The sequence below is a fragment of the Tasmannia lanceolata genome, unplaced genomic scaffold (assembly GCF_043159265.1).
Source record: "Tasmannia lanceolata isolate RefF3 unplaced genomic scaffold, GAP_Taslan_0.1 ptg000012l, whole genome shotgun sequence".
Taxonomy (NCBI): Eukaryota; Viridiplantae; Streptophyta; class Magnoliopsida; order Canellales; family Winteraceae; genus Tasmannia; species Tasmannia lanceolata.
The window spans coordinates 36,512,275-36,529,187 of NW_027518689.1; the positions used below are offsets into that span (position 1 = coordinate 36,512,275).

At 40.1% G+C, this 16,913-nt stretch overlaps 1 long non-coding RNA gene across 1 annotated transcript; it reads right to left on the reverse strand.

The window, feature by feature from the left end:
- Positions 1 to 158: 158 nt before the first annotated feature.
- On the reverse strand, positions 159 to 16,223 carry LOC143888041 (uncharacterized). The gene is made up of 2 exons (XR_013254467.1): positions 15,626 to 16,223; positions 159 to 452 (listed from the first exon to the last, which is right to left on the reverse strand). It is a non-coding gene; the product is annotated as an uncharacterized LOC143888041 (long non-coding RNA).
- Positions 16,224 to 16,913: the final 690 nt, after the last annotated feature.

A 16,913-nucleotide genomic window follows, 5' to 3' on the forward strand; every position in this document is an offset into this window, starting at 1 on the left:
CTGCTTCTAAAAAGGGGAGAGCAAGACGCCATTTTTTCCTACTGATTTATAGAGAAACAAGACCCTGCTTAAAAAATGGAGAATGAGACACATTTTATTCGCTACCAATTTCTAGAGAAGCAATAGAACTACACCCATTAAAAAAATACACCAAAAAAAAGAAGAAGCAAAGTATCAGATTATGTAGATTGCAATTTTTGGCAATACATTTTGATCCCACTCTTGGTAAGATCAACGGTCATAGCATACAGATACATTTGAGTTGTAGTTATTGCTAAACTAAACCAGTACCTAATTAGAACAAACATTATGGAGCTGCAAAAACCTCATCAGCAGAGAAAGCAGAACCTCACTCCCTATTCTGAGGCTTCCAATTGTGTGGGAGGTTCAACTTCTTTCAACTTTTCGAGTGCAGTGATGCGTCCATCGAGTGAATCATAGAGGTCTTTCACCTGGAAAAACAAAAGTATGAAGTACATTCATTTTAACTGATATGTTATTTTAACATTATCAATTACCATTCAGATCATTCATGTTTTGCTGCAAAAATGGCACATATACGTATTGAAGGTTGCACAACTAGGAGTGAGCCGAACCCTTACACTGGTTGAAGTTCTTAAATTATTCCAAATGTATCACCTTTAATTTCTTTGGTTTTAAAGGGCTTCATAAAAGAGCAATTTTGTAAATCTTCTTTTCCTCTTGTTCATATTGGAACTTTTATTCCTCTATTGCTCTTGAACAAAAAAAGTTGAGCATATGTCTCCCTTGCGCTTGAATTTCCACGCAATTGGTATGCTTTGAGTGAGGTGCTTTGAATTCAGTCGCACGAGCTATGGGAGCAAGGGCACTTGAAGAACACGAGTCATGGTTGAGCTTTATCCTTTTCTCCCACACATACTGGCTCAAAAACAGAGAAGCCACAGACCTAACCCATGGCCAAGGTTCACTGAACCTGAGTTTGGTCTGTCTGGTCGGTTTGTACACTGCATGTGGTCAATAGTGCTATTAAGAGCAATTCTTGATTGGGGAAAGCGGTAGGAGTTCCTTTGGATGTGCCAGAAAAATTCTTTGGAGGCTTGTTCATTTTGCTATGGTTTGGCAAATATGGAAGGAAAGGATCAGACGGATGTTTAGAGACGAGCAGGACTTTGGGGTGTGCAACTAGATTGATAAAATCCTTTGAGCAAAATGCAGCAAGAAAATCTCTTCTCATTCTATACAAGAGATCAGGTCTGTTTGGATGCATGTGACATAAAAATAGAAGGAATCTGGATTCCAATTTCTATACTTTCCCTTTTCTCTTGATTTGAGAGGAAAGTCTAACAGTGCAAAAAAGCTTATATTTGGAAAATTTACGGCCGACAATGACTGACATTTAAATAGTAAATGGCTTAAGAGAGTCGAACGGTGCAAAACGGCTTGTCTTTGGAAAATTTACAGCAAACAATGACTGAAATGTGAATAGTAAATGACAACCAAATATTAGTAGGAAATGTAAAATGTGTACTTTTACTTTTATTTCTGCAAACGCCCCCCTTAGGGATTAAAGGAATGTCATATGGGAAATAGTGTTGGGGTTCCACGCAAAAGCAAAATAGTCCCACATCGGTAAAGTGAGATGGATGGGGATGGGTTATAAGGGAATGGGCACCCTCCCTCTAACGGCTAACTTTTAGGGGTGAGTTCTACCCAGTTAAATTCCCAACAAATGGGTATCAGAGCTCAGGGCGTGGTAACTCGGTTTGCCTCCGACGGCGGAAATGTCCCTCGGGGAAGATCTCGGAAACCCCGGTGTAGTATCTCGTGGGTCCCACGTTGCCGCCGCGTAGATGGGCGAGATCGTCCACACTACTTCTAGGGGGGGGGGGGGGAGGAATTGTTGGGGTTCCACACAAAAGCAAAATAGTCCCACATCGGTAAAGTGGGATGGATGGCGATGGATTATAAGGGAATGGGCACCCTCCCTCTAACGGCTAGCTTTTAGGCGTGAATTCTACCTGGTTAAATTCCCAACAAATGGTATCCAAGCTTAATGTCAAACCCAAATGGGAGCCCAACAAACCCCACCCCTCCACCCACCCACCCAAAGTTTGGGTAGAACATTGGAAAACGGGTTATGCCAGGGAAGGGGGTGTTTTGCTTGATTTTAACACCCGAGTGCTAGAGTCTCTCTCTTGGCCAGCTGGTGAATGCGACTCAAGCGAAGAGAAAGCACGCACCACTTCTTTGCGGCCAGAAATTTTTTTTGCCATCACTCGGTGGACAATTTTATTTATTTATTTTGAGAGGTAACTTGGTGGACAATCATTAATATAAGGGAACTATACTAATGTGATTTTGTCGGCGAGAAGGATACCGGTGGTCCATGGAGAGTAGTAGAAATTTGAGGTTGAGTTCTACCTGGGTCCCAACAAGTGGTATCAGAGCCGGAGCGTGGTAACCCCGGTGTTGCCTCCGAGGATGGAAATATCCGGGGAAGATCTCGGTAACCCCGGTATGCCTCCAAGGACAGAAAAATCCCTCAGGGAAGATCTCGTAGTTCCCACGTTGCACCCGCGTGGAGGGGGAGATTGTTGGGGGTTCCACGTGAAAGCAAAGAACCCCTTGAAGGATGTGGATGGGCCTATAAGGATTCCGGCACCCTCCCCTTAACGGCTAGCTTTTGCGGGTGAGTTCTACCCGGGTCCCAACACCTCCCAGCTCCTCTTTGATGTTAAATTTTTAAAGTGTATTTTTGGAAGCATATTTTGTTTAGTTTACTTTTATTTTATTTTTACTTTTGAGAGATGTAGTGAAGATAATATTGTAATTTTGTGTCCATGGGCATTTTGGTCATTTTGTTGGCCTAGCTTGCACATGAGAGAGTAACACATGTTTGGTCCATCTTTTCCCACTTCCCTCCTATTTCAAATTCAAACTCTACTTGAAACTCTAAACCCACCCCCACTTCCCTAAGCATTTAAGTCTCCCATTTTTCATACCCACTACCACTTACCAAAGTCTTTAATCGTCCAATTTCTATTGACTATGCCAATCTCCATTTACTCATTTATTTAGAGATTCTCAACTAGCAAGACCTCCATTGAAGCCCTCTTCTCTAGAAGCTTGTGATTGAAGAAAAGTGCCAACTTGCCCCACATTTTTTTCATGTTTTGAAGGTTTTCTTCTTCTTTTTTTATTGTTTTTATCTCGTAGTGCTATTCTTTTAATCATATATTAGAGTACATGTTATTGTTGTTTGTTCTTCTTCCACTTAAAATGTGGATCATGGGCTGGCGTAAACCTCGTTTTCACTTTATAAGAAAGGGATAGTCTGCTGTTGTGAAATCGTCTCTCTTTATTTCATAATTTGGCCAATGAATATTTCATGAATTAATTTTCATGGTAAGTTCTTTTTTGTTCAAGAAGGGCTGCGTGAGCGAGGAAAAAAATAAGACAAATGAACACTTGATTCCTGCAATCCATAGTTCGTTGGAAGCTTTGCCAAGTATGTTGGAAGCTTATCCATTTAACATGTGGAATCAGGCAAAGTCATCAAGGAGATGGCCATTGACCCCTAGCAGGCTTTTACGGTCCCTAAACAATTTAAGTCCCAAAATATAAGAAATTTCACCCAAACCTTTCATCGTGAATGTACTAGAAAGCCATAACTTTGTATTGAATAACATCCTTGCGTCATTCACAATGAGTAGGATGTCATCCACATGCAACATAAAAAATGTCATAGCACTCCCACTGAGCTTCTTGTAAACACAAGCTTCAACGTTAGACTGACAGTCCGCGTCGGTAAAGCCAGAAACGACTAACTCGTCTGCACTATAAACCAAACAATAATGCTTAGTTATCCCGAGATACTTGAAAATATGTTTAACCACCGTCCAATGCTCAGGACATGGGTCTGATTGATATATGCTAACCACACTCACAGAATGACAAATATGGAAGTTCGGGATTATGCAACAAGATCCAACCAATATGATACGCCATAAGTACTGATCTGCAAACAAAATGGTAGATCAGTTGGCTAAGAAAGAGGTGTTTCAATGGAACTTTGGACCGACTGCTGGCTTTCAGATATCCCTCTGATGGACCGTCTTTCTGATCAGAATCTGGATCTGAGAGACACTGTATTTGCTCATTGATTCAGTTAACATGTCCAGACTGCTTCCTCAGACCCTTGATGCTGAACTTTCGAATATTCTATCTCATACCTATTATTCTCCCCTTGCTCCTTTATTAGATGGAATGGTTTGGGGTGCTTCTCCAGATGGTAAACTATCTCGAAAGCAAGATCTGGATCGTGAACACTCTGCGAAGGTGTAGTGACACCCCTTCATTTGGAACAAAGTCCTGCCCATTGTCACTGCCTTCTTCTGTAGGAGGGTTATCCATGACGGGACTCCCACGGAAGATTGTCTTAAGCAAAGGTGTCACCAACTTCCTTCTAGGTGTCATTTTTTGCTTGCGGTAAGAAGAGAACCCTCTCCATACCTTGATTCTCTGCCCGGTGATTGAGGTCTGTTGGAATCACATGCAAACGCAATTAGGGGTGCAACTCGAGTCGATTTTTAGGTATTCGGGTTGAGCTTTTACCTTAAAATTAGGTCGGGTTCGGTTTGACTCCAATTTCATTTTTTTAGCAAAAGCTCAACCCAACCCGCCACCCAAGTTGCACCCCTATATGCAATGCTGGTATTCTAGCAGGAATTTTTTTAAGTCTGGTATCAAAAGAATACCTTCAACCTCCTCTGGAACGCCCTAAGAAAAGAGGGGCCTCACCTATGGGGTTGGTGAAATACTAAGAATTGGAATGCCGTAATATGGAAAAGGAAGATTGAGGAAAAGATAACCCCTAAGTGGAAAGCCCCACCGACGGGGCTACTTTTATAGCTTTGATTCCTAAGGTGGAGGGAGCTTCAAGGGTTTCTGAGTTTCGACCTATTAGCTTAGTCGGATGTTTATACAAAGTCTTAGCAAAAGTGTTGGCGGATCGGCTTAAAATGGTTCTTCCATCCATTATCTCTGATAGTCAAAGTGCTTTTGTTAGCAAGAGGCAAATTTTGGATTGCTCTCTTATTGCAAATGAAACCATAGATTCATATATAAAGAATGGTGAAAAGGGGGTGGTGTGCAAACTTGACATGGAGAAGGCCTATGATAGAGTGGAGTGGGATTTTTTAGACTCTCTTCTTGGAAGAATGGGTTTTGGGAGTATCTGGAGAGGATGGATAAGGAAGTGTGTTTCCTCTGCTTGGTTTTCTATTCTCAAAAACGGTTCTCCTAAAGGCTTCTTCAAGTCTTCTAGAGGTTTAAGGCAAGGGGATCCCTTATCTCCTTTTCTGTTTGTTTTAATAGCGGAAACTCTTAGCAAGTTGATTCATAAAGGCAGTGAGAAGGGTCTGTATGAAGGCTTTATCATTGGGAGAGAAAAAGTGGAAGTGTCGATTTTGCAATTTGCAGATGATACACTTTTATTTTGTGCTCCTGATTCTTGTAAAATTCTGAATCTCAAGGCGACTCTTAGATGTTTTGAATTGATCACAGGCCAAAGGTCCAAGTTCCAGAAATCAAGATTGTATGCGATAAACATTTCTCCAAGGGAAGCTTACAGTTTTGCAAAAATTCTGGGCTGTAAAATAAATTCTTTCCCTTCAACCTACCTTGGGTTACCATTGGGGGTGGGAAGATCGATCAAAACTCTTTGGGACCCAATTGTAGAAAGGATTGAGAAAAGATTTGAAACTTGGAAGAGGAATCTAGTTTCAAAAGGGGGGAGATTGACTTTGGTGAAGGCGGTCTTAGCTAACATTTCAGTGTATTATTTATCTCTATTCAAGTGCCCAGTTAGTGTGTCTTTGAGAATTGAACAGATTCAACGAAGATTTTTATGGGGTGGATCAGAGGATAAAAAGGAATTCCATTGGTGAAATGGGAGAAGGTGTCTACCCCAATAAAGAATGGTGGGTTGGGAATTAGAAGGATTAAAGGTTTTAACCAAGCCCTTCTAAGTAAATGGCTGTGGCGGTTTGAGGAGGAGCAGTCTTCTTTATGGGTGAAGGTGATAGGAAGCAAGTATGGCTTATTATCCGGAGAATGGGAATCAGATGATACTTTTGTTAAGAAGGGTTTAACTATTTGGCGAGAAATCTTAAGCATGAGGCATGAGTTTAGAAAGGGAATCATATTTAAAGTATACTTAGGGGATCGTATTAGAGTCTAATTAGATGCGTTGTGTGCAAAGGATCCGTTGGGAGTCCTATTTCTAGATTTGTTGGTAGCCTCAAGTAAGGAAGCTCTTGTGTGTGATTGTTTTGACCGAGTTGACGACAGGGTGATTTGGAGACCAAGATTCAGGAGGAATTTTTTTTATAGAGAACTTAACTCTATCTCGCAATTATTGAAGCTTATTGAAGGGTGCTATATCAACAAAAGTGGGTCTGATAGAAGAATATGGGTATGGAACCCTTCCGGTTTTTTTTGGTTAAGCCTTTCTACTTTAGATGTTCACCAAGGTTAGAGGATTCTCTTTCGGCCAAGGTGTGGAAATCTCACTGCCCCCCTAGAGTATGCTTTTTGGGGTGGGCAGTAAGTAGTGGGAGAATCCAGACTATCGACTTTTTGAGAAAAAGGGGTATGTGGCTAGTGAATCATTGTCCTCTATGTGTGGAGGATGGGGAATCCATAGATCATATGTTTATTCAATGTAAAGTAGCGAGAGAAATCTGGGGTATGATACTAGTGAGATTTGGAATCCAATGGGTGTTCCAGCATCAATAACGCAACTTCTTGAATGTTAGGATTTTGTGCCTTGGAAGAAGAAGGGGAAAGTTTTATGGAGAATCTGTCTTGTGGCGATGTGGTGGTGTTTAGGGAAAGAAAGAAATGCGAGAGTTTTTTAAGGGAAAGCTAAGTCTCCATATTGGGTGTTCATCAAAATAATTGCTCTAACTATTTTGTGGGTGAGGAGTCTTCCTTTGTTCAGATTTGTATCGGCTTTTGAATTTTGGGAGGGTTGGCGGATTGTTTGCAATGAGATGGAAAGAAGACCTCAAGTTATTCAGCAATGGGTTCCTCCTCCTCATGGTTATTTCAAATTAAGTTTTGATGGAGCTTGCTTTGGCAACCCGATGGATTTGATGGAGCTTGCTTTGGCAACCCGGGTCCATCGGGTATCAGAGGTTATTTAGAGATGATCTTGGGGAGGTGGTGTGGGCGTTTTCAGGCCCAAGTGGAATAGGGGATTCAAGTGAGGCTGAAGTTAGAACGGCTTATAATGGAATTTTGCACTTAAGTAAAGACCAAATGGACAAGGTGATCGTGGAAGGAGATTCTTCTAATGTTGTGAGGAGGTTATCGGGGGTGGTGCACCCTCCTTGGAGGTTTCTTAGCTTTTTTGATGAGATATCAGATTGGGTGGCTGGGTCATCTATCTTTTTTAGCCATGTTAAGAGAACGGGCAATGGTGAAGCTGATTCTTTAGCGAAGTTAGGAGTTAGTAGGTTCCTCCGTGATTCATATACATTGTATTTTTTCTTTTCTTTATCTTTGTATAGCTTGTGGACCATCTCGGTTCCGCATTAATTCAATATATCATTATTTCAAAAAAAAAAAGGCCCCACCGACGGGATGGTTCAAATTGAACTTTGATGGTAGCTCGATCGTTAACCCGATTAAGGCCGGGATTGGAGGTTTAATTCGAGATGCAAATGGGAAGGTATTGATGCACTACTCGGGACTGGTGGAAATTTGTGATGCAAATGAAGCTGAAGTAAGAGCGCTTCTCTACAGTCTTAAATGGTATTCAACCAACAATTGTGGTCCTCTCATTATCGAGGGGGACTCCTCCGATACAATCACATGGACCACCAATAACTCAAAAGGACCTTGGAGACTTCAAAATTACATTGCGGAAATTCAGGATTTGGTACGCACAATCTGTCCAAGAATTGAACACCGAAGACGATCGGCCAATGAGATGGCGGACCGACTGGCTAAGGAAGGTGTACTACTGGAATCGATTTCAATTTCAATCTCAACTGATGGGGTGGGAATTGGTTAAGAATAGTGCTTACCTAAAAATCCTAGCCATTGTAATCATTTTTCTATTTGATATAGATCCTGTGGGTATAGCACCTGCCTATCTTGTGGACATCTTGTCCCCCTGATTGTAATATCTTTTGGTAATGAAAGTCAATTTTCAAAAAAAGGAAAAAAAAAAAACTCCCCTGGGAACACATTTCTGTTTGCCATGATATGTTTCATGTCATGAAAAAATCTGGAAATTAAAAAATGAAGCCAAATTCAATAGTAAAAAAAATTATCTAGATTTCAATTCCTCGATGAAACATCTAAATGGCGCAAGCAACTGCCCAAGAATTTCAACAATCTTTGGGCTAAAGACAAAATCCTGAAAGTTCCTTGCAGACAAAAAGCTCCTGATCCTTTGAAAGGCTCCTAGACTCACCTCTATCACATGGAAAAGGCCTCCCCTTGCTTAGTTGAAGATATACTCTCATGGTGCTTCCAAAAGAATCTCAAAGCAAGGCTGGATGCAGTTGTATCATCATAAACTCTGAGGCTGCCTTCCTCAGGGGGTATAGCTTAACCTTAGGAAATGTTACAAACTCTCTTGTGGAGCTTATTGGCATCCTCTGTATCCTGCTGATCCAGATTGAAAGTGAGTCCTTGTTTGCGGTAAACCTGAAAAGGATAAAAAATCATCTAGTGTGCTCCACTCGGTCCCTTTCCAACATCTTTGGAGAAGCTAGCTGGGCAGCTGACTGGTTCACCAACCATGGCATTGCCCTCTCTCTCTCTCTCTCTCTCTCTCTCTCTCTCTCTCTCTCTCTCTCTCTCATATACCAAATCCTTGATGATGATGCTTCAGATGCTCCCCAATTTAGTTTTTTATAGTTTTGTTTTTCATTGCTGATGTTTTTCGGTTTCTTCTCTGTTCGTTTGTGTGTGTAGTCGGGTGTCGGGTACAAGGGCAGCTGCTGCTTTTGGATAGTCAAAGAGCACGGTTTTTGGTTTGGGTAGTAGTTCCAAATTTTATGTTGGAACACCTCGCACATTTTGTAAGATGATATAATTTTCCGCTAAATTAGTGCAGCTCTTTTTAGAAAGGTTACTTTTATTGATAAAGAGATCCCAAATACAGAGGTGGGCGCAAGATGTCCCACATGTTACAGGTGAATCACCATGCAGAAACTCATATGTCATGTCATCTACCTGATTCATAGGCACAAAACAGACAGTAACTGCAACATTGCAGTCGCTGAGTGGATCTCCTTGGGTAATGTGCTGGCTATCCAATCTACAAGGTCATCTATATAAACCCAGGCTATAGGGGGGCGGAAGATTAATGCACCAGTTCTACAAGAGGAAAGAGCTGAGCCAAGGGTCAAACGGTCGGTGTGTCCAGTTTGACTGAGCCAATGTTCGAACTAATGCAGAGATTGAGAATATATTTTATCTGTCCTTCCATTGATTCATTGGCCTCCCTTCTAAGACTCGGCTTACTCTATTTGCCACCTACTATTGGGAACAGTATTTATCTGTTTGTTTCTCTTCTTTAAGGCCAACTTAAACAGATTCAGAAACTGTTATGTATCCCTCTTTATGGGTGATAATAACAGTTTTTTAGTGAGTCCATTCACATCCTTTTTGGGTTTGGCTTAAATCAGTTCTTTAATAACTTTGGCCTCTCTTTAGAAGCTTGCCTTATGATGGGGGTGATTAAGAGGGAAGAAGAAAAAGTATTATCAATAGTATAAGTTTGTCCAAAATTGCTAACTTCATCCATGCAACACATTTTATAGAATTATTCAATAGGAATCTCCCCAAAACATTAACTGCAACAATTCTCAACACCACAACTTACCATACTTACTTAAAGAAACACAACTTACTAGACTTAAAGAAACACAAATCTTTTTTCTTTTTCTTTTTTGAATGGTAAAGAGAAACAAAACCTACTAGACTTTTTTTAATGAAACTCAACTTACTAGACACTAGTTAATGAAGTACTAGACCTCTTAACGAAATATAACTTACTAGGACTTAATAGATGAGGTGGTTGTAGAAAAGTCTTCCAAGCATTCATTTCAAAACAACCTTGCGTAATCCACAACGCCACCTAGGCATGACATGGCTGCCAAGTTGACACTGCATCATCCTCCCCAGAACTTGACCACTATAGTTCTTGTCTAACTCTTCATGATATGGAGTCAAGTCTTGAACATTGAAAGTTAGGTAAGTGTTGATATTTGGAGGGAGCTCAATCTTGTAGGCTTATCATTGATCTTCTAGAGAATTCAACATGAACCAATCTTCATTTCCTTGAGCTTGTTATAGGAATCTGAGAGATATCGTTCCTCGAACATGATGCCTCTCATGTGGGCATTGATGGAGTACTTAGTCAAGAAGGGCATTCCATTGGCCTTCTTTAGTGAAAAACTCAACGAGGCAAAGAAATACTCTACTTATGATGTGGAATTTTATTCTCTTGTTCAAGCACTTCAGCATTGGCTATTCTATCTTATTCAAAAGGAGTTTATTTTAAATTCCAATCATGAAGCTCTCAAGCAAATTATCAATCAAGGAAGCTAAAATGGAAGACATGCAAAGTGTTGCATTCTTACAAGAATATACTTTTGTGTTAAAACATAAGAGTGGAAAATGCAACCAAATGGTGGACGCTCATAGTAGAAGAGTAGTTCTTCTTAGTTTCATGAGTGTGCAACTCTAAGGTTTTGTTGCCATAAGAGACATGTATGCCCATGATGCTAAAATTTGGAAGATACGCAACTATTTTGCTAGTGCAAGAGAAATATTTTTGGCCTACCATTTACTAAGATGTGACCGGTTATGTGATGAGGTGTCGAATATGCCAAACATACTCAAAACACCCGTTCCTACAATTCACTACGACCTCCTAATGCTCCATGGGAATATGTTAGTATGGATTTTGTGGTTGGCTTTCCAAGAATTCAAAGAGGTAATGATTCCATATTTGTAGTTGTTGATCGCTTCTCTGAAATGGCTCATTTTATTCCGTGCAAGAAAACTATAGATGCTTCCTATGTTGCTAATCTTTATTTTAAGGAGGTAGTTAAGCATCATGGAATTCCCAAGTCCATTGTTTCAGGTAGGGAAACTAAATTCCCGAGTCATTTTTAAAGGTGTTCGAGGAAAAGAATTGTACTAGCTAGCTTTATAGCAGTGCCTATAATCCTCAAACCGATGGACAAACCAAGTGGTAAATTGAACCTTGAGAAATTTGTTTAGGAGTTAGGTGGCAAAGAGGCAAGCATTGGGACACGGTGCTTCCTCAAGAGGAGTTCTCTTATAATTATGTGGTGAATCATTCTATGGAAAGTACAAGATAAACAACTGTTCTATGGAAAAGCTCCAAAACATTATCTTGGTCTTGCACCCATTCTAAATCTATCATTGTCAAATAAGAAGGCTGAAGATTTTGCTACCACCATGACAAAAATTCATGAATAAGTGACAAAAAATCTTGAAGAAAGTCCAAGAACCCGGCCAATATTCATCGCCGAACAAAAGTCTTGAATGAAGGTAATCTCGTATGAGTTTATTTGAGAAAAGAACGATATCCCTCTGGTTCCAATAACAAGCTTAGGGAGAAGAAGATTGGTCCATTCCGAATTCTCAAGAAGATCAACAATAATGCATACAAGATTGAGCTCCCTCCAAATGTCAACACTGACCAACTTTCAATGTTCAAGACTTGACAACATATCATGGGGAGTTTGATAAGAACTCCAGAGCAAGTTCTTTCTCACCCAGAGATGATGATGAAGGGCCAACTTGGCAACCATGCCGCGCCTAGGTGGCTTTGGGTGGAGTACCCAATGTTGTTTTGAAATGAATGCTTGGAAGACTTTTCTACAACTACCTTATTTATCAGTCCTAGTAAGTCGTATTTCATTCATTGGTCTAGTAAGTTGAGTTTCAATAACTAATGTCTAGTAAGTTGTATTTCATTAACTAAGTCCAGTAAGTTGTGTCTTTTTAAGTGAGTCTAATAAGTTGAGGTGTTGAAAATTGTAGTAGTTAATGTTGTGTAGAGATTCCTACGTAAGAGTTCTATATAATGTCTTGTATGAAATGAGGTTGGGGATTTTGGACAAATTTAGATTATTGATAATATATCAATTTGGTTGAGCATTGCTCATGTTTCCTTCTTCTCTTTGTCGTATTCTTGTGTTCTACTTTCTTCCTCTTCCCTCTTAATCACCCGCCTCACAAGCACTCGATAAGAATCACATATGAGACCCGGTTGAGTGTTCGAAAGAAAAACACGTGGTTGGGTGCAAGTGGGTATACACTATAAAATATAAAGCAGACGGATCCATAGAATGCTACAAAGCCCAACTAGTAGCCAAAGGATTCTAACTGTTGTATGAGATCGACTATCAGGAGACATCCTCCCCCATTGCTAAACTCAACCACATCAAAGTTCTCTCCTTAGCCACCAACAAGGAGTGACTACTGACTACTTCAGTAATTAGATGTAAAAATTAAATTCCTTTATAGCAATTTGCAGAAGAAGTATACATGGATATTCTACCAGGGTTTTAGTCTAAGGGGATGAAAGGAAAAGTATGTAGGCTAAAGAAAATGATGTACAACCTCAAACAATCACCTCGAGCATGGTTTGACAAAATCAATTCAGCTATGATCCAAATAGGGTTCAAGAAAAGTAGTGTAGAACTGTAGATCAATGTGTATTTATCACACAAGTGGGGGACATTACGACAATCTTAGTGGTGGTATACGTGGATGATATCACCAGCATAAGCAATAAAAGCAAGGCCATATAAGATATAAAAAATCATCCTGGGATGGCATACGACGTCAAAGATCTTGGTCCACTAAAGTATTTCCTTGGAATTGAAGTGGCCAGATCTAAGAGTGGCATCTTCATATCTCAAAGGAAATATGTTCTAGATCTATTACAGGAGAGTGGTAAGTCAGTAGCCTCTCACCGTTGTAGGAGTTCAACAAAGAATTGTAAGAAAGCTTATTTATCTCACTATCACTCGCCCTTGGATTGCTTTTGTTGTATTGTTAGCAGATTTATGCATTCTCCTCAGAACATGCACTTAGAAGCGATTCAAAGTATCCTACGTCACAACAAGGTCACCAGGAAAAGGTGTTATTTATGCCACAAGGGGGTCATTAGACAGATTGGGCAATAGAGGGACACATTAATGGAGATTGGGCAATCTCACACACAGATAGATCTACTAGTGACTATTGCACCTTTATTGGGTAAGCTAGTTATGTGAAAATTGAAGAGACAACTTGTGGTGGCAAGATCTAGTGTTAGGCAGAATACAGAGCCTTTGTGCATGCGCCTGTGAACTTTTATGGCTTAAGATACTCCTTACAGAAATGGGACTAAGAGTGGGCAGACCCACGAAAATTTACCATGATAATCTGGCAGCCATTCCCATCACCTATAATCCAATATTTAATAAAAGAACAAAACATATAGAGGTCGATTGTCACTTTGTGAGAGAGAGTGGAGGACAAGATCATTACAATTCCATGTCATATCAAAGAATCAGTTTGCCAACATTCTCATCCAAGTTGTCCCTAACAACCGTCTACAATGGAGTTTTGGCAAGCTGGACAGGTTTGGAATTCGTGGTTCAGCTTGAGGGCGAGCGTTGAAATACGTGTTAATTTCTTGTTATTGATTGTAACTTAAGTTAGGGGAATTTTTGTCCTTTATAATTTAGGGAGTAAGGGAATGTTCCAGGATGGGAACACAACCCTATTCCATTATTTCTCTTTACCTTTTGTTTCTCCTTTATTCCTTAAGTTTAGATTGTCCCCCCCTCCCCATCCTCTCTCCTTCTTCTTTTTTTTGCACGCCCGTTCCAAGACATCTTATTTTCTTCCTTCTTATAAAAATTCTTCCAAACTCTGAAGCTTCTCACTTATTCTTGCCACTTTACTGGGTAAAAGAGAGATATAGCGTACACCATAAATTGATTGGGAAGTCATTATAGGTGTAATTCAACCCCCAAGGGATAAACAATGTTCCTTCCATGCAGCGAGTTCCTTTCACCTTCCCTATCATCAAGCCTCAAAATTTTTTAGAAAGGACTTCCACTCCAAACGGGAGGCCAAGGCATGTTTAAATGTTTTCAATAAGCTCTCCCTCCTACAACCCACGATCTTGGCATAAAACAAGAGATTTGACCTCAAATTGGACACAATTATGGACCAACTAAGCGTTATGCCAATGATTTTCAGCTCCTCATGAATATTTTTCATAGCATGTAGAGTTCCATGGCCAAGTCACTCACTATATTACCTTCCACTACGTGTTGTTCCAAGTATATAACTGTATAAGTCTATAAAAGCACAGGAGATTGATTCATTATGCTTCCTGAACTTGTACAGTCTACGACCTACTAGAGTTGATCTTGTCAGGCATCACTTAGCCTCTTTTCAACTTCCATTAAGGTAGGTTAATTCTGTTGACGCTCTCATGGTCCTATAAGTACCAATGTTTTCATGAACTGGTTTCTAGGCAAAGTATTCAAGAATATAACTTGATATCTAACAGACCAATGGAAATATAGTTTCCTAACAGTTCCTCAGCTCCTCTTATATTGTTAGGGTTTAAAAGAGATGCTGCATAAAAATTGTCTTGCCTGGCCCAACTAAATAAATAAGAACTCTAACAAAATTTGCAATAGGTGCTCTTGGTCTGTGCCAATAAATAGAAAAACCTAGAGAAACATATTTATGTGGATTGTTAGTTGTCAACACGATCTCAATAGGGATCAACCAGCAAACAGGGCATTCAACTCAACTGTTACCTCTCTATGTCGGTGCAGAGAAGACAGTGTCCTATCTTCTTGTAGTGTATTTCCTCACTATATTTTCCATCTTTTCTAAAGTTCTGCGGCATTTGGTTGTGGTCATGAAACATCACATACAAGAAATATTTATCTCCACAATTTTGAAAAGTTCAAATCAGGAACCTTTCGACACGCAAGCCGATCAAATTTAAGCATTTCCCATTCATGCCTGACTTGATCGAATCCTCTTCTACTATTGCATAACGCATAAAGACAACATTTTCAAGGAAGAATTTTCTATAATAAAAATGCAAACTTATACTTAATTAAGGGGTTAAAATAAGAAATAATAGCCAAATCAGAATGTTATTCCTATTTAGGTCATCTTTCATTTTTATAGAGGGAAGCATATCACAAACTAGCCTTTCCAAGAACAACGCATATGATATTGAAATCCAGAAAAGCAAGACCTAAATCCCTAGATTCAGAGCCAATACGCTCCATCCTATCATGAATCCCACCCTCCTGAAAGTGGGTTTTCTTCTACCAATTCCAATAATTACACCTTTTACCCAAATTTCAATCGAATTTACAGTAGCAAATGTCATTGTGATCATTTCACACATACACACATCCAAAATGCAAGAAAATGCGCAGAAAGTGTAGGGGTATATGTAGTGCTGGAAATCAAATAATGGAATTCATGCAATAGATGATTCTAGATGTATAAATTGCAGCAAAAGACGGGGAGAGCGATGCGAAAACAAAGAAACCTGTTGGGAGATGGCTTGGTGGGCAATTTTGTAATCCTTGTGGAGAAGGTAGAAGCCTAAAGCCGAGGCCGTTGCAGCCCCTGCAAAGAAGGACGATAATCTCACCCTCAACACGTAACCCATCTTCCTCAATTTCCTAAAACCAGAGAAATCCAATTCCTCGCCTTATTTCCTATATAAATTCGCTTGCACAAAAACCAACGGGCTCGGGGTGGGGGGGGGGGAATGCTCAAAAGACGATCATTTTTTCGGCCGGCCTGGAAGGGTTCATGTCCGTTGATCCAACTGGCAAGTCCCAACTTTGATCGAATGATCCTAGCCCTTCATCTACAAAGCTTCTTTAGGATACCACCAATTTAAGCTAAAGTACTGATTTCTGTGGCCATTAGATCAACGGATCTGATTACATCCATGTGGCACACAGGAGCCCAAACGAGGAATGATAGATTCAAGCGCGTCCTCGCGTAAACAGCCGGAAAAGGGCCCTTGATTGGATCATATGTTGTGGATCCAATCGAAGGGCACTTTTCCAGGATGTGAATCCAATCAAGGACCCTTTTCCGGCTGTTTATGCGAGGGCACATTTGCATCTATCATTTCTCCCCCACCTAATTACTCTCGTCGCATTTCTTTATCTCCCTCTAATCTTTAGCCCTCTCATGTTAAACATGATACTTAGTGATAAAAGGGCCCGGTGTAACGTGTTCCATCAGTCTAGGGGCTTTTGGCGTTTTATTGAGGTCCCTAAAAATTCTTCTTTAGGACCCCTACTCTCTTGAGAGTCAGCATTATGACCCCTCTACTATTAGCAGTGTGATCGCATGAATCAGTCGTGAAGAGGTAATCAATGTGGAGGTCACGAACACTAGCTTCATAGATTAAATCATTAATGTCTTCCAAATAGGCTTTAATGCCCCCATTTGCAAATAAGTGTAAGTTTAAATAATCTTTCTCGTTAATAAGGATCATTACTGGTAATGATACTAAGGAGTGTTTTTTACTAATGAATCATGAAGCAAAGCACGTTCTGTAATTATCTACGCAAATTAGAACTTTTTCTTTTTTTTTTGTCTTTTTCTTTTTTAGGAAACGTGTGACCTATACAAGAGTCTTCCTTTAGGTTGTGAGGCTTCGCCGACTAAGAATATAGGCCTCACCGACTGAGAGGACAGCCAGGGAACTAACCCAAACCCCCTTCAACCTTTTGTATTCAATGCATTTTAAGCCACTTAAATACGTCAGCACATGACTTGAAAGTGAGTGAAGTGAGGTCCCTCACAGTGGCATC